Raw genomic sequence first — 19,266 nt, 5'->3', positions numbered from 1 at the left:
CAAACAATCTCTTCTTCTCGCAGGGTGTGGAGTTTACTGTTTTTTTTTTTTCAATTCGTTATTTTACGACGCTTTTTCAACTGCTATGGTTATACAGGGTGATTCACGAGGATTTACCGTCCCCTACGGAGCTTATTTCCGAAGACATTCTGAGCAAAAAATATCATATAAACATTTGTCCTAATCTCAATAATTTCAGAGTTACACTAGTTTGAAATTGTTTCTAAAATACCTTTATTCTTGAGTTTTAAGGTTAAAAGAATATTATAGATAAAGAATGAACTATTCAGGAGTATCATTTCTTTAATTAACTAATATTCTGAAGCTAAAAATGTGTTGTGAATTCCATAGTTGCTTCGTACAGATTTTTTTTTCGATTTTTAACTAAAAAATTACGTTTTCTTACGCATTTATCACAACAATTGTTACAAATCACGCCACTCTTGTAAATTCTTCAAGACTGTACATTAGAAAGCATAATTAAAATGTAAAGAATCAAGTTCCTAAAGTCATATGATTTCTATCAATTTTTGTGATAAGTGCGTAAGAATGGTGTCACTTTTAGTTAAAAATTGAAAAACAAAATCTGTACAAAGCAACTGACAACAAATTTTTAGCTTCAGAACACTATCCTATTAAATAAATGATACTTCTGAATAGTTCATTCTCTTTTGTAATATTCTTTTACCCTTAAAACTAAAGAAAACATGTATTTTACAGACAATTTCAAATTTAGTGTAACTTTGAAAATACTGAGATTAGGGCAAATGTTTATATGATATGTTTTGCTTAGAATGTCTTCGGAAATAAGTTCAGTAAGTGACGGTAAATCTCGTAAGTCACCATGTATAGCGTCTGAATGAGTTGGTGATAATGCCTGCGAAATGAGTCCAAGGTCCAACGCCGAATGTTACGCAGTATTTACTCTTATAACCCCGGAAGAAACATCAACTAGATAACTTGTTTCAAGTAAAAATTGAACTCGGGGCCCACTCATTTCATGATCAGGCACGTTAACCGTTACTCCACAGTGGTGGACTGGAGTGTAGGCCACTGTTAGTCGAGCGGTTGGGAAGTTGACTTTCACGTTGGTGTCTGTTTCAAATTCTGGCGAGAGCAAGTGGAATTCATTACAAACTTACTTGCTTACAAATGGCTTTTAAGGAACCCAGAGATTCATTGCCGCCCTCACATAAACCCGCCATCGGTCCCTATCCTGAGCAAAATTAATCCAGTCCCTACCATCATATCCCACCTCCCTCAAATCCATTTTAATAGTATTCTCCCATCTACATCTTGGCCTCCCCAAAGGTCGTTTCCCTTCAGGTTTTCCAACTAACATATTTTTATATGCATTTCTAGATTCATCCATACGTGCTACATGCCCTGTTCATCTCACTTTTGTTTGGTTATCATAAAATCAACACCTACTTTGCGAGAGTTTTTATTCACTCTTGTTTGCTCATCACGACTATCTTTATCACGGTGAAAATACAGAAGCAAATATTACAAGAAAAATAAAAGAAAATAAGGAGAGACGTGATGAAAGGAACAACAAAAAGTTTACCATTTTTATAAAAATGTAGACTTGTATTAAATGAAATTAAAATTAATTGTTAAAATTATCCATTTATCTGAATACGCGATATTATTGCGCTTTTGTGGATTCTTTAACGACACTCTATCAAGTGCTTGGATATTTAACGTCAATGAATCTCATGCTAGCGAGATAGTATTGTGTAAGACGAATCCGAGGATTTTCTGTAGCCTTATCTAAATACAGTATTCACCTTTTAGTTTACGAAAGCCTCTGAAAGAAATATAATTAATGATGCTTGGAGCGGAGAAAAATTCTATCCAGCACCGGGACCCGAACCCGGGTTTTCAGCTCTACGTGCTGACGCTTTATCCACTAAACCACACTGGATTCCAGTACCGATGCCGGACTGAATTCCTCTGTTTAAGTTCCACCTCTCAGTTTCCCTTTAGTGGCCAACCCTCATGCACTGTGTCACAGATGTGTGACAGTGGCACAATGTTGAACACACTATGTGCAGAGGTGCACTCATTATGAGTGACTAAGGCCCGAGATCCGACGGAATGCGCGCCGTCTTAAATGAGTAAGAGCCATATTCATAGACATTCTTAGCGCGGGCTTTCGGTGGATGATCAGCGAACTAACGTTTTTCGTATTCATAAACCAGTGTTGGCGATATGATATGAATCCTGTACAAGTAATTAGTCGATAGACGGGGCTAGTTTAGCACACTCGTAGCGAGGGCTAGCGAAATGTCTATGCATAACACTCTTTGTGATTATTTTGCGCATATCATATTATTATGATGTACCGAAGTACATATGATATTTCTGTACAGGAATTCTGCGTTATCATATAATGAATGATGGGTGGAGCGGAGAAAAATTCTTTGGTCGGCGGAAAAAGGCACATAAGTAAAAAAAAAAAAAAAGGTAGATTTTTCTGTTGTACCTAATCACATAAGTCTAGTATTTTTTTATAATTTTTGAAATAATAAAATTTTTTGTATTCTAAATTGAAAAGGATCTTACTTTAACCAACATACATGAATTTCAGTTAAGAGTAAATTAAAAAGAAAGTCTCTCCTGAAAAATTATTTTTTTTTACATATGTGCCTTTTCCCGACGACCAAAGAATTCTCTCCGGCACCGGAACCCGAACCCGGGTTTTCAGCTCTATGTGCTGACACTTTATCCACTAAACCACACCAGATTCCAGTTCCGATGCCAGACTGAATCCCTCTCAGTTTAAGTTCCACCTCTTAGTTTCCCTTTTGTGGCCAACCCTCATGCACTGTGTGACAGTGGCACCATGTCCAACACACTATGAGCAGAGATGCATTCATTATGTGTGACTAAGTGGCCGGGAACTGGAATTCCGTGTGGCTTAGTGGATAAAGCGTCAGCACGTAGAGCTGAAAACCCGGCTTCGGGTCCCGGTGCCGGAGAGAATTTTTCTCCCCTCCACCCATCATTCTTTATATAATAATGCAGAATTTCTGCACGGAAATATCATATGTACTTCGGTAGATCATAATAATACTCTGAAAGAAACCTAAGCAGGATTCGAATGTAGTCTCGGAACACAGTCCATTCTATTGTTCGCAAGTTACCCTCATGGTCATTAATTTTCAATCAAGAAAAATAAATACAAAATGAAAGAAAGGATGCATTAATAAGTAAGCCTAAATGACACATCATTTTCAGTCCAGTGAAGCAACTGGCTCCAAGTTTGTTGTTGGTAAGAGAAGCTGGAGAAAATTCTTTCAGAATGAGCTTAAAATTCTAATTTTCGAGATTGCACGTTGTAGAGTGGATGGAGGGGAAGATGTGGTGTTTATCATATTCCATCATGATTATATAATTTTTGTAAGTAGCTTGAGAGTGCGGATAAAAAATGTGCTGTGGTTGTTAACCATGAGGGCCGTGGATAAAAATAATAATCTAAATGAGTGGTGGAGGCTCGTTAGGCCCTTGTTGATATATGAAGCAATCTTGCGCGCTCGTATCTCATGGCAGGTGGCTGTTTCTCATCCACTAGCGCGCTGCCAACCTCTCTTACGGATGACGTCACCACCAAAAAGCCAATAGCTTCTATAAGTTATGTTCTAGGCAAGGATTAACAGTAAGGACTGTATATGGTATTGTTTTCTGTAATTTGTGTTCTGTCTATTGTAACTTATCTAATTAAGGCTTCGCGTAATGTTTCATTTTTCCATTATAAATAAATAGATTTTGATAATTTTATGTAAAGAAAGAAATATTCTCTTATTATCTGCATCGATTTACACATAATATAAACAAATTAGTCTTATGTTTTAATATTTTAAAGAATTTTGCTGATTGTATTCATATTCTATATCTACTTGTGCAGATATGACTAAAATAATGAATATTATAGATTATGTTAATTTGTCCTACAGAATTTATCAGTAATATTAGCGCTTAATATTTTAGGAGAAAAATTCGCTCCGGCGCCGGGATCGAACCCAGGTCCTTGGTTCTACGTACCAAGCGCTCTGACCACTGAGCTACGCCGAATTCAATCCACAGCACCGGATCGAACTTTCCTCCTTCGATGTTTCCCTTTTTTGGCATATATATATGTTGACGTGTATCCAATGTCAACTGCCATTATACTAGGAGCGCACTCAGCTGAGTGACTTGTTGGCCGGGAATCCGCAGTTACTATGCACTGATAGCTAAGAGAATATTATAGATTATATTAATTTGTCCTACAGAATTTATCTGTAATATTGACACTAAACACATATATGCCTAACTTGGAGTCAGGCCACAAAGGGAAACATCGAAGGAGGAAAGTTCGATCCGGTGCTGTGGATTGAATTCGGCGTAGCTCAGTGGTCAGAGCGCTTGGTACGTAGAACAAAGGACCCGGGTTCGATCCCCGGCGCCAGAGCAAATTTTTCTCCTAAAATAATAAGGTAAAGTAATGAAGTTTAGGCCTATATTAATAGGCCAACGACAAGAGAAAGTTCTGTTATTCTGCAAAACCACACTCTAGATTTTCATGCATATCCATGCTATCATAATCCCTGGTACCGAGCAACCTTTCTGTCTACCTGTATATACACAGCGATTTCTCCTAAACAACTGGACAGGTTTTGTTCATATTCAGAATCTACTAGTCCAAGTCTGCACAAACGGCGCTCAATGAGCGCGGCCGCTCTTTCGAAGCGGTAGAGTCGCCTAACAGCTCGCCGGAAAGATACGTCGGAATGACGTTGGCCTGCTTTAGGTAGGTAGAGGATAGTCCACGCAGCTATCTGGTGTAGTGTGTATTATCAGTAGCTATTTCACTTTGCCTATCTACGGCTACATAATGGAGGAATCTAAAAGACGGAAAAGTGATCATCAGGCAAATTCTTTGAATATTGCATGGGAAAATGCTTATTTTTTCACAGCAGCTAGAGTCAATACTTATCTGCCACAAAAGTTTGAAAGAAAGAGGAAAACATAATATAATGCGTCATTGCTAGTCCACACATACAGATACGATGGTTTTGTTAGTGAAGATCGCAGTAAAAAGGTTCAGGAGTTGAAAGATGCATTATTACATGAGGTAGGGTACGTTAGAATTTATTAATCTTCAACAATTTAAATATCTCTATTCAGGCAAAAGGCCAGCTCATTGTTGATATGTTGAATAAATTACGGGATTTCAGTCGTAAACTTATATTTTTCGTGAGTCAGTTTCGGGAAGGTAATATGGCTCACTTTCCAACGATAGAAACTGCTCATGATGAAGCCATGTTAAACGAGTGTGTGCAAATACAGTATTAATTGAAATTCAAAATGAATTTAATTCTAGGTTCCAAGATCTTGTCTTAATTGGAAACAAGTTTAAAGTTATCATAATAAATTCCTTCAACACCAGTTGAAAGAGTGTCATACGATTTATAGCTTGAACTTAATGATCTTCAATGTGGCCTAAGGGCTAAAGACCGTTTGAATAATACTACTAGTCTGGTTGAGTTTTACAAGACTAAACCTCAGCAATAATATCTACGACTACACAAGCTGGCTGTGAAAATGATTGCAACTTGGCTCAACATTTATATTTGTGAGCAACTGTTTTCTATTATCAACTTTGATTACGATCAGTACTGTTCCTTTCAGCTGCCAACAGCATAAAACTCCTCTTTGATGTAGAGAGAGAGAGAGAAATAACTCGTCCGGTCTTAATTAAGGATGACCACGAGGTTCCGGAAATTAATAGTAAATAAAATATAATTAATTAAATATGAATATTGTTATAAAAATAAAATGTAATAGTTAAGCATCATTGATTATCAATTATAAAATAAAATCTTAGAAGATGGCTATAAAATTATACTTATAAATAAGAATTTTATAAATAAAAATATAACAAAAATGATATTTAAGTAGCTATAGAGTTTATATTATTTATGTAAAATAAATACCGTATTTCTTTATTAATTAATAATAGTCCAAGATAGTTTTGTGAACACTGAACGGGAATTCATTTCATCAACACTCGTACTAGTACTTTTGTGTACATTTTGTACGAGATCACTCCTTCCAGACCACCCTTATACAGAGCGCAGCCAATATCTGGATTCCGCTCTCGAGCTGTGAGCCGACACGGAGAGCGAAAACCTTGTGCAGGCCTGTGCTAGTCTACAGTATCTATCCGGGAAACATCCGTATGTAATATAATATTTTTACTAAGACATGAGTGGATATTTGTTTAGAATCAGTAACACACAATGGTTACTTATTTCAAAAGAAAACAAAATATTTTTGTTGAGACTTTTTATTTCTAGACAAATGAAACGGTATAGTACCTACGTATGTAATAAAGAAAATAATCGTTATTGTATACAAAATTATTTACATTTTTGTAATAAAGTATTTAGCAGCAACATTCCCATACTTATATCTTCTCTTCTCTGTAAAACTTCGTATGTTACTCTTCCTTACGAGATGACACTGAGTTTTCTCGATGTAGTGACCAGCAAGTCACCAATCATATACACATTACAACGTCCTTAATATCTTCTCTCCATTACCCTAATGTCCTGATGGACATGACCCACATTTAGCGTTAAAATTAAAATTGTGAACAGACGGTATGTCCTACATATTTTTTATGTTTATTTTCGCGTCCAGCACGCAAAAATACATAAGTAAGAGCTGAAATTAATAAAAAATCTTCTTAGTGGTTGTTCTATGCAATCAAACACTGGAATGAAAATTTCTAATTTCTTTCTCAGAAAGTATTTGTCAGAACTTGATGAAAATATTTATACACGTTGTTTATTAGTAGTTTGACATTCAACGTGAAAGCTTTTCTGAACAAGGTTTTAATTACCTTGTTTAATTCATTAATTAATATAATTTTGACTATGTTCATTGATAAATTAAAACAGTAGAGGTGGAGAAGTTCGAATATCTTGGAGCAGTAGTAACAAACATAAATGATACTCGGGAGGAAATTAAACACAGAATAAATATGGGAAATGCCTGTTATTATTCGGTTGAGAAGATTTTATCATCCAGTCTGCTGTCAAAAAATCTAAAAACTTAGAATTTATAAAACAGTTATATTACCGGTTTTTCTTTATGGCTGTGAAACTTGGACTCTCACTTTGAGAGAGGAACATAGGTTCAGGGTGTTTGAGAATAAGGTCCTTAGGAAAATATTTGGGGCTAAGAGTGATGAAGTTACAGGAGAATGGAGAAAGTTACACAACACAGAACTGCACGAATTGTATTCTTCACCTGGCATAGTCTAATTAGGAATATTAAATCCAGACGTTTGAGATGGGCAGGGCATGTAGCACGTATGGACGAATCCAGAAATGCATATAGAGTGTTAGTTGGGAGCCGGAGGGAAAAAGATCTTTAGGGAGGCCGAGACGTAGATGGAAAGATAATTTTAAAATGGATTTGAGGGAGGTGGGATATGATGATAGAGAATGGATTAATCTTGCTCAGGATAGGGACCAATGGCGGGCTTATGTGAAGGCGGCAAGGAACGTCTGGATTCCTTAAAAGTCAGTAAGTATGTAAGGCTTTATTTTAAAAAGGGTTTCACCTCCAATGTCAAACTGTTAATAAAAATGTGTATAAACATTTTCAATAAGTTCTGGCAAATAGTTTCACTTCAGAGTTTAATTCTTATTGTGGTTAAGAATCAATTGAGAAGCCTCTGCGTTTGATTGGTGAAGAATGATTTTCTTTGTCTATCTGCTACTGGAGAAAATTTTACTTATATTGAGTTCATGTAAAGAAGTAGCAGCTGGAAATGTTTATAAAGTTTCCTTAAAACATTTTGTGCGAGATCGTGCGTATTTGCTTGCTTTCCGCACAAAACCAATACGCGGTAAGTGTGAAATACAACATTCAGTATTCCCAACGTAACACACATAACAATTTCTCTCTTCTTACCGCTTAAGCGCCACATTCATTTTACTGCTTTAGGCTTTTAACATATTATTTTTAGAGACGTTTAACATAGTAATAATTATAAATTGGAAACTTACCACTGCAATTTCACCTAAATTGCGCTGTTAATTATTGTTTTTAAATATTTGCAAAAATTAAGTAAAGTCTACTACTCCACAATAGTAATATACGTTACAAGAGCGGTATGTTGACGTTTTCATGGTCGAGGAAAAGATTGAAAAAGCGAAACGTAGTTGAGCTTTTTTAATTTCCGAGAACATGAAAACAAACATACCGCTCGTGTATCGTACATTATTTTGTGAGAAGATCGTTTATTACATACCTGAAAGACGAATTTCTAATTAGTTGCAATGAAATCTCCATGTTGGTTTCTGTTTAATGACGCCAACTTCGGAACACCAAAATATCTTTCTTCAACATTGTTGCTGTAAAATGTTTTCTGTGTTTACTATACTCCAGCAGGCCGTGATATACGTCTGTCTTTTCTCCCCCAGTCTATAAATGCGAACTTAAATCAAACGGTAAGGTTATGTAATGATTTATTTTTCATTTTAATATTTTAACAATATTATTTATATAACATATTGCAGTAATAACATCGGCATCTGGAATCTCGTTGATTTTTTCACGGCTTCCTTAATGTTACTTGTATCAGGAATGCAATAAGTTTCGTGGAGTAGTAGACTTTACTTAATTTTTGCAAATATTTAAAAACAATAATTAACATTGCAATTTAGGTGAAATTGCAGTGGTAAGTTTCCAATTTATAATTATTACTATGTTAAACGTCTCTAAAAATAATATGTTAAAAGCCTAAAGCAGTAAAATGAATGTGGCGCTTAAGCGGTAAGAAGAGGGAAATTGTTGTGTGTGTTACGTTGGGAATACTGAATGTGGTATTTCACACTTACCGCGTATTGGTTCTGTGAGGAAAACAAGCAAATACGCACGATCTCGCACAAAAGTTATTGCATTCCTGATGCAAGTAACATTAAGGAAGCCGTGAAAAAATCAACAAGATTCCAGATGCCGATGTTATTACTGCACTATGTTATATAAATAATATTGTTAAAATATTAAAATGAAAAATAAATCATTACATAACCTTGCCGTTTGTTTTAAGTTCGCATTTATAGACTGGGGGGGGGGGGGAAAGACAGACGTATATCACGGCCTGCTGGAGTATAGTAAACACAGAAAACATTTTATAGCAACAATGTTGAAGATAGATATTTTGGTATTCCAAAGTTGCCGTCATTAAACAGAAACCAAGATGGAGATTTCATTGCAACCAACTAATTAGAAATTCGTCTTTTAGGTATGTAATAAACGATCTTCGCACAAAATAATGTACGATACACGAGCGGTATGTTTGTTTTCATGTTCTCGGAAATTAAAAAAGCTCAACTACGTTTCGCTTTTTCAATCTTTTCCTCGAACATGAAAACGTCAGCATACCGCTCTGGTAACGCATATTACTATTGTATACAGTTGACTGATTTCACATGCAGGACTTCAGGTCATATAGACAATTTCGGTTGTGTCTATTTTAAAGGAAACTTCTATGCAACCGTAGTGAAATCGCTGTCCAGAATCAGAGAAGAGTTGATAACTATATTCCAAACGTTGGCGGTAGGGCTTTGCCCGCCTACAACTGCACGCGGGATTCAATCCAGTGTCCTACTTGGCAGAGGAGACTGTTGGATGTTGAGCTCTTGGCGTGAGCTGTGTGGGTTTGCGCCTGTCACTCAGACTTCCGTTTCAACTTGACCCCTTCACGTTGGCGAGTATGCAATCCCTCAAACTGTAATTGAGCTGACGAATAATCATGAAAGAGGACTGTGTTTTTGTCTCTGGCAATCCTGTTAGATTTATGACAGGTAGATTTTTTAGAGTCCCGACATTTCAATTCCACCTTTATTCCATATTACTCTCTCGCTATCTAATTGCCTCTTAATACATTTTAAAATTTCAGAAAGAGTAATTAAAAATGACATCAGAAGAACCAGAGCACGATTGATATAATTATAATTAATTAATGTCATTCATTGGTTAATTTATTAATCCATTCCCTCCAATTCATTGGTTGCAGTTTTGAATAATTAATGACTTAAATAATTTCGATCATACATTCATTCCTTTGACTAACTAAATGTTATGTGCAATTTTCATTCATATAACAATGAATTCATTCCATCGTTTCACTAATTATTAAGTTCATTCACGTGACAGATTAATCCGTTTAAATTTGTCATTTTTAAATGGATTGATTGCTTCACTCACTTTTTAAGGTCGCTTATTTAACGATACTGTGCCAATCTATAGGTTATTTTAGCGTCAGTGGAATTGGTGATAGCGAGATGATATTTGGCGAGGTGAGGTCGAGGAGTCACTATAAATTGGGCCATTCCATGCAAAAAAGTATGTTTTTGAACCATGATGTCTCAAAAGTTAAAAATATTGTAGTAGGTTGTTTTGTATGTTCTAAATATGAATTTCAAGCAATACTATATTTATATCTTTCATAGTTCGGCAGCAATCATAATTTAAAATATTAGTTTAACAAAGAACACGGTTTCATTAATTGAAGTTTTATTCCTATGTAAAGGAAGATGAAAAAGTGATTTTAATGCAATCCGAAAAAGGAGAGCCTTGTGTATAAATGTCCTTAAAATGAAAAAAATATATAATAATAACTTTTTAAATATTTTCCCACCGTAAACAATTTTAAAGAATATAGCCTAGAACACAAAATGTAATTCATTTTTACAGACGAAAAAAACATGTGTCTATTGATTCCACTGTGAAAATTTCAGAATGTTGGCTTAAATATCATGTCAGTTTTTAATAAAAATAACTCACAGGAACAAAGGAGCTCAGCAGGTAGGCTCTCCCGTCGTACAGAATGTTGCGCGATCAAAGTCAGGGAGATGGACGTTTGAGTTTACTCATAGTTATGAAGTCTCACGAACGCTGCGATCGCCACACATAGCAAGCGATTTTCAACCATCGGAACAAAAATTAATAATTTTAATAATTCAATTATCTACAGGTTTTTTTAGATAAAGTCATAAAACTTAGGAGATGGATGAGGAATAAGATTTTCTTTAATACGAAATTGTCGCATTCGAATATAAAACTATTTATTTTTTTCAATGAGGTATGTTTATGAGCATGCCTTAATATTATTCGGAAGAGTCTTTAAGGTATTAAAATATGATTATTCAGGTTTAAAATGGCGTCTGTTTATTTTCGATGACATAGACTGTCTACAATATTTTAAATGATGCATAACATGTAACTGCCAACCATTTTTCAGTCATACGTATGACTAAAATATTAATGATATGGCGGTCATAGTTGGCAGTCCATCAAAAGAATGAAACAAGAATACGAATAAAATTAATAATTAAATTAATCCATGAATAGAAGAGACGGAATAATTAATATAATGAATCATCATCATCATCATCATCTGTCACGAATTAGACCTGTGTAGACCTGTTTCGGCCCCATCTAGCACTCTTCTAAAGGGTCTTCCTAACCGTCGATGTCCTCTGGGTTGATATTGCATCATCGTTTTGGGGATTCTTGAATTGTCCATTCGTTTTACATGGTGTAGCCACTTTAGGTTGTATCTGTTTATTTTTTCTTCTACTGACTCTACTTCTAATTATTCCAATATTTATTAATTCCTTTTTTGATCTAAAAGAATATATCCTGCTGTCCGTCTGAGAAATTTCATTTCCGTTGCTTTGATTCTGCTCACATCTCTTTTCTTTAATGTCCAAATCTCACTTCCGTATAAAAGGGAGGGTACCTAATGCTAGAGTATTATATATTTTTATTCTTGTGGATTTTTGTACTAATTTAGCTTTTAATGTGTTATTTATTATTCGTAAAATTTGTGTAAATTTGGTGATTTTCGTTCATTTCAGGTTGAAGGTTACACTCTCTTCCAATTGTACTATCTCATTGCTGTTGCACCATATATTTCCGTTCTACTGTCCGATATTTTCTTGTTTAGGTCATCTTTAATTCTTTGTAAACTCTCTTCATAGTGCACGAAATACATAATGCTATTTATTTTTATAATATCTTCAATCGCGAATGTATTTAGTTCTGAGCAAACTTTAGCTATTCTGTAAACATAGAATTTAACGGACACTAAGTTTACTTGTATCTCTTCTCTAAAATTCAAGCCATGTTTCCGTATAGTTACTAAGGCCATAAAATGTTACTTGTAGCTAGTACAGACTGAAATTAGTATCGGATTGCAAACGTTGTTTGCACACTGAAAGAACGTCGTGTCTTACTGTTGCTAAACTTTTGCACTGTACTGCGCCCCTTGTAAAAGTGTGGGAAAGGCAGGGGGTTGTATTGCCGAGCAATAAAACCTCGTGGACCGAAACGACCACTAGCACAAATCAAGAGCAGAGCCTCGGCTGCTCTAATGCACCGAATATGAAAATGCTTTGCATTCCTTGTCCTATAGAGAACAAGGTTGACTACCATTAAAATATTTCTTCTTAGAACTGGTCGTGTAGAAGGCATGCCTTAATGGTCACAACCGACGACGAAAACTTTTATTTAACCCATCAATCACGAACAAACTCGAAGGTTAAATCGCAACACATTCTAACGTGTAGCAATCCCTCACAAAACCGAGGCGAAACCTGTCTCATCACCATGGTAACTGCGAACACGCATAACTCTGTGCACTCTACCACTGCTACCAACTTCTGAGGTAGATAGTCTTTGTAATTTAGACTCTCAGTTGTGTGTTTTGTTGATTATCACATAAAGAGACTGTTGTAAATAGATAAATGAGAAAAACTGTTAGAATTATTACAGACACAAGTAGAATATATGTAGGGAATATTTTTAAACACTTACGTTTATCATAAAATTACATTTTGGATTCGTTGGGTTATTAACCGAAGTTTCTGGTTAGGAAAAAGTTCGCTAGACATTCGAGTCGCGAATTTATTTATAAATGTTAGATTGTCTACCGAATCAATTCCTACACAAATTAGCAAAATAACAGGATGATTCTTGTTTCAAACAACAAAAGAATGAATAGAGAGTGAAAAAAGTTAACGGGTATGTGGTGGAAGAAGAATGAAGACAATGTTCATAGAAGAATAGCTTGAAAAAGAAGAGTAACATTGAGAGCATAAATAGAAAACATGAGAGGAAAATTAATAATAAAGGACATAAGAAAAGGAACTGGAAAAATATCGCCGTACTTTTATAAAGAAAAATAGTTGGAGGAAGATATGGCATTAGAAATAAACTAAGAAGAAGAAGAAGAAGCAGAAGAAGAAGAATAAAAAGATGGTGACAGCGAAGTTGAACTCTGAGATGGCGACATCGACTTCGAAGTTGAAGTTTGAGACGGTGATGGTGAAGTTGAGTTTTGCAACGGTGACGGCCAAGTGTTGTAATCGACTGTGACACGGCGAAGTTCAAAGTGGTGGTGGTGGTGTTTAACGACATTTTCAGTTACAGATTTAATTCAGCATTGAAATTATACGTAAGCTAGAACAGGCGAAAAATATTATGTGAACGTTTTATTAGTGAGGTGACAAGGTTCCTCTGCATGCAGTAAAGCTCATGGCTTGACTGGACTGCGGAAGGAAACCATGCTAAAGATTTAATTGCTCTTGAAAATTTATTGCCCTCGGTCGGCTTTTAAATCGTGAACCTCGGATCCAACTGCTGGCATGGTATCCATTTTAGCCTATCACTGACGACGACTGGAAGGTGGTGACCAAGCGAAGTTGAACTCAAAGATGTCAGAAATCGAAATTCCATATGATGTGAACGATGAATGTGCAGGTGATTGTCGTGTAAGATGGAAATGTAGAGTGTAGATGATGGTCGTGGGCAAGGAGTTGGAGATGAAGTTGCAGCTGATGTGGATGAGGAAGTTGTAGGTCGTGTGGACGAAGAAGTTGCAGATGATGATGTGGATGAGGAAGTTGCAGATGATGATGTAGAAAAGGAAGTTGCAACTGATGTGGGTGAGGAAGTTACAGATGTGGACGAGGAAGTTGTAGATGGTATGGACGAAGAAGTTGCAGATGATGATGATGTGAACGGGGAAGTTGCAGATGATGATGATGATGTAGACGGGGAAGTTACAGATGATAATGTGGACGAAGAAGTTGCAGATTGTGATGTGGACGAGGAAGTAGCAGATAATAATGTGGACGAGGAAGTTGCAGATGATGATATGGACGGGGAAGTTGCAGATGATGATGTGGATGGGGTAGTTGTAGATGATGTAGATGGGGAAATTACAGATGATAATGTGGGCGGGGAAGTTGCAGTTATATGGACGAGGAAGTTGCAGATTACGTAGACGAGGAAGTTGCAGATTATAATGTGGATGGAGAAATTGCAAATGATGACGTGGACGCGGAAGTTGCAGATCATGATTTGGACGAGGATGTTACAGATGAAGATGATGATGATGATGATGATGATGATGATGATGATGATGTGGAGAAAGGTTGCAGATGATGCGGACGAGGAAGTTGCAACTAATGTTGTGGACGAGGAAGTTTCAGATGTTGTAGACGAGGAAGTTTCAGATGTTGTAGACGAGGAAGTTTCAGATGTTGTGGACGAGAAATTTGCAGATGTGGACGAGGTAGATGCAGATGATATGGACGAGGTAGTATCAGATGACGTGGAGGAGGAAGTTTCAGATGATGATGTGGAGAAAGAAGTTGCAGATGATGTTGCCGTGCAGGAGGAAGTAGCGAATAATGCTGTGGGCGAATAACTTTCAGGATGAGGTGGTAGTGATCACTCACGATGATCTTACGAAGTAACAGGTTATGATGATGATGATGATGATGATGATGATGATGATGAGGATGTGCTTTGACGACGAAGTCGACACTAGTGATAGTGTCAAAGAAAAAGATGACAATAGGATTTATATAAGTTTTTAGGCTTTCGCCGTAAATTTGTTCAGAAGTGGAAATTTTTGCTTTTTACACCGTGTCCAGGAACCTGAAATCTAAATGCATAAAGGTTCAATCAGGAAAAATTGGTACGACCCACTCTCTTGTGTCCTCTTTGTCTGACTGCTCCAAATAATTGGGCTCGACAGAGTAGGTCGTACCAATTTGCCCTGGTCATGGAACCTGTATGCAGTTCCGAAAGGTTGGACACGTTAAGTTCCAGGACACGGTGAGTATCGAAAATTCTATTTATGAAAATTAGATTGTGTTCTGGTAGGAATACGAACGTGCCTGAATTGTTAGACTAGCAAGCTTCATTCAAGATAAATGTACTAAACCTTGAAGTCGCGATTGCACATGGAGCACGCCTCTGCATTTCTCATTTTGAGGTATGGGGTGACGTAACGCCACACAGTGAATTATATTTCCATAAATCCAGGCATAGTTGGCTCGCGCCACGGAACAGGATTGTCCTGGTCCACTTCATCGCAACTTGTCTGAAGGTAATGTGACGCTTTGTGGACTTGGCAGCGGACGTGAAGCTGTGGTTCACAGCACTTAAGATTCCACATCAATGAGGATTAGAACAAGTTAACATAACTTCATACCTACAGTCAGTCAGTGCATAATAACAGACAATTGAAAGCTTACTTTGCCATAGAAAATATAAGGATAAAGTAAAACCTTGGTTTGCGAGTGTTTTGCAAAACGAGCGAACAATAAGGAAACATTTTTGTTTGATAAACGAGCGATGTCTTGCAATACGAGCAGCACGATTTGTATGTAACTTGCTTCGCTTGCAATAGAAACAGGCACAGGGGATCTCATCTGAGGAGGAAGAGGAGAAAAGAGCGGACAAATTTCTCGCTTCAAATGAGATTAAAGAGGTATGTAAAAAGTGGGAAAGAGTACAAAATTTTGTTCAAATTCACCATCCTGATAAAGTTGTAGCAGTGCGTGCGATAAATCTGTTTAACGACAATGCAATGCCATATTTCCGCAAAATCCTCAAAACGAGGCAAAAGCAGGTGTCATTGGATAGGTTCTTAGTCGAAGCAAAAGGTTCCAGACAGTCATGCGGTCAGAAGTGATTTCGTTAGTGATATTGAAAATATTTTCTTTAAGCGTTCAAGAAGTTTACTAAGCAGTGAAACGGCTGAAAGACGCTCAAAAACAAACTACAGTAAAGTAATTTGTGTTGCACTATTGTATTGAATTTTACCTAAATTATACTGTATTTTATATGAATAAAAGATTGTGGAAAGAATTAATCTGATTATTGTACCAAAGTCATTATGATATTTCCGTGCAGGAATTCTGCGTTATCATATCTGCAGTGCCTGAGAAAAGTGACATAAGTCAATTTCCATAAGCCTTTTTTGATAATTTATTGACAACTTACACTGGTTTGATTTTTTCTGTATGAATTATTGTAATGGGAGAAATACTTATGTCTCTTTTTCTAAGCGAGCAGATGTTCCGTAAGTTGTCAATAAATTATCAAAAAAGATTTGTGGATACTGACTTGTGTCACTATTCCCGGGCACTGCAGATATTATGATGAAGGATAGGTGGAGCGGAAAAAAATTCTCTCCGGCACCGGGACTCGAATCCGGGCTTTCAGCTCTACGTGCTGCCGCTCCACCCATCTTTCATCATATGATAACGCAGAATTCCTGCACTTAAATATCATAACGTACTCCGGTATACTACAATAACATGATATGCGTAAATAATCACTTAGTGATTTAAGACGGCGCTCATTCCGTCGGATCCCGGCCACTTAGTCACTCATAATGAGTGCACCTCTGCACTAAGTGTGTGTGTTGGACATTGTGCCACTGTGACACATCTGTGACACAGTGTATGAGGGTTGGCCACCAAAGGGAAACTGAGAAGTGGAGCTTAAACTGAAAGGATGCAATTCGGCATCGGAACTAGAATCCGGTGTGGCTTAGTGGATAGAGCGTCAGCACGTAGAGCTGAAAACCCGGGTTCAGTCCCGGTGCCGGAGAGAATTTTTCTCCGCTCCACCTATCCTTCATCATACGAATTAATCTGAGTTTACATTGTTTTTTTTTTATGGAGAAATTCGCTTTGATATGCGAGTGTTTTGGAATAAGAGTACGTTTACGAACTGAATTATACTCGTAATCCAAGGTTTTACTGTAGGCTACTAATATTCCATACAATACATAATGGAAAATGTAAAAGAAGTGTTATTAAATGACATCTGTTTTCATATTGTAAACAATTTGTGTAAATGACAAAGATCTTCCATGTTGCACGGTGTCGTATTCCTATAGGTATTGGTTTTTCAAAAACCAAACCACGGACCCCCTGCTTTTGAAGCATTTTTTAAAATATAATTTAATTAGAAAGAGAGAGAAATTTATTTTCATTAATGTCTAAGTGATAAAAATATTTTACAGAGTGTCCCATAAGTCTGGAAATCCCTGAAATATTGTTTCTTTTTTACAGTTGCTTCTGAAGTCTGAGTAGTCATAGGGAAGTTACTTTCGAATTTAATTGCTCGCACCGAGAGCAAAAGCCGATTACACAGAGTTGAGGGGAAAAAGCCCATCCTAGTAGTTGATACAGCGTCGTTAAATAAACAAAATAGCTCATTAAAAATTCCAAGAGATGTGTTAAACCGCACAGTGGACCACCGAGAACGTCAACAAACAGCAGACAATGAGTTTTCCCACGCAACTGTGTGTGATCGGCGCTCATTCTGGATGCAACCGATTACATCCGAGGGCAATTTCCCAGTGATTGCGGGCGCGTGTCAACAAACACGATCACTTGATTGTGTTCCTCTCTAATTACCGACATAACTCAGGCTTCAGAAGTGCCTGTAAAGTAGAAGAAACAATATACTATTTCAGAGATTTGTCTACGGATCTGGGATATTCTGTATAACATGTCCTGTAACTACTCAGCGTAATAAAATTAAGATCAGAGAAAACATGGCCTGCACAAACAGCGCTCAACGAGCGCGCGCGCTCTTTCGGAGCGGGAGAGCGGTGTTTACAGCTCGCCGAAACGGAGAGGAGAATACCTCAGAATGACATAGACTTGCTATATATAGGTAGAGGCGAGGGAAACGACCACTCGGCTATAGCGTATTCCAAATCTCACCGGTCCGGTGGCATCAATGACGTCACGTTGCAGCGAAATAAGGAACAAAACTGCTGGAAGGATCGATGGCTGTCATGGCGACTGTACAAGTTGTTGTCTGTGCTACGCTAGCAAAATTTTGCGAAATTTTCGTACTCCCATCTCGTTGAAAGAAAAGAGAGCATAAACAACTTATTTCTTGAACCGGTAGTAATAACTGGTCCGTTGACATGTTCGCTCATAAGCCATTAACATATTGTTTTTACGTTGTGCTCACTACAAACAATACAGCAGAACTAAAGCAGAACACACCGCCATGACACAACAGTGCACGATGTCATTCGTCTGCTAATTCCCGCCCTATACAAGAACCAATCAGATTCATGATGGCGGCTGATGGAGACTGCCACCACCTCTGCAAGTTGATGGCACCGGTGCGACACCGGTGGAGCATCAATGACGTCATCGGTGGAATTCGGAACACCGAGATGCCATAGGATTGCTCACCGGTGAGATTCGGAATACGCTCCTATCTAGTGGAGTGCAGTGCGTATTCTCTGTAACTGTTTCACGTTGCTTACCTACTGCTACAGTACAGTATGAAGGAATCTAAAAGACGGAAAAGTGATGATCAGACAAATTCTTTCAATGTTGCATGGGAAAATGCTTATTTTTTCATAGCTGCTGGAGTAAATACTCAGTGCTTTATCTGCCACAACATTTTGAAAGGTAGAAAAAAAACTTAACATAATACGTCATTACGAGTCCAGACATAAAGATACTAAAGATATTAATCTTCAACAATTTAAATATCTCTCTTCAGGGAAAAGGCCAGCTCATTGTTGATATGTTGAATAAATTACGGGATTTCAGTCGTAAACTTACACTTTTCGTGTCAGTTTCGGGAAGGTAATGTGGCTTACTTTCGAACGATAGAAACTGCTCGTGATGAAGCCATGTGAAACGATTATGTGCAAATATTAATTGAAATTCAAAATGAATTCCAAGTTCTTGTCTTAAGGTTCACACCTGTTGAATAACGGTTAGCACTTCTAGCCGCGAAACCAGGTGGCCAGGGTTCGATTCCCGGTCGGGACAAGTTACCTGGTTGAGGTTTTTCCGAGGTTTTCCCTCAACCCAGTATGAGCAAACGCTGAGTAACTTTCGGTGTTGGACCCCG

Source organism: Periplaneta americana, chromosome 1 (genome assembly GCF_040183065.1).
Source record: "Periplaneta americana isolate PAMFEO1 chromosome 1, P.americana_PAMFEO1_priV1, whole genome shotgun sequence".
Taxonomy (NCBI): domain Eukaryota; kingdom Metazoa; phylum Arthropoda; class Insecta; order Blattodea; family Blattidae; genus Periplaneta; species Periplaneta americana.
Note: the sequence above shows the minus strand (reverse complement) of the source record.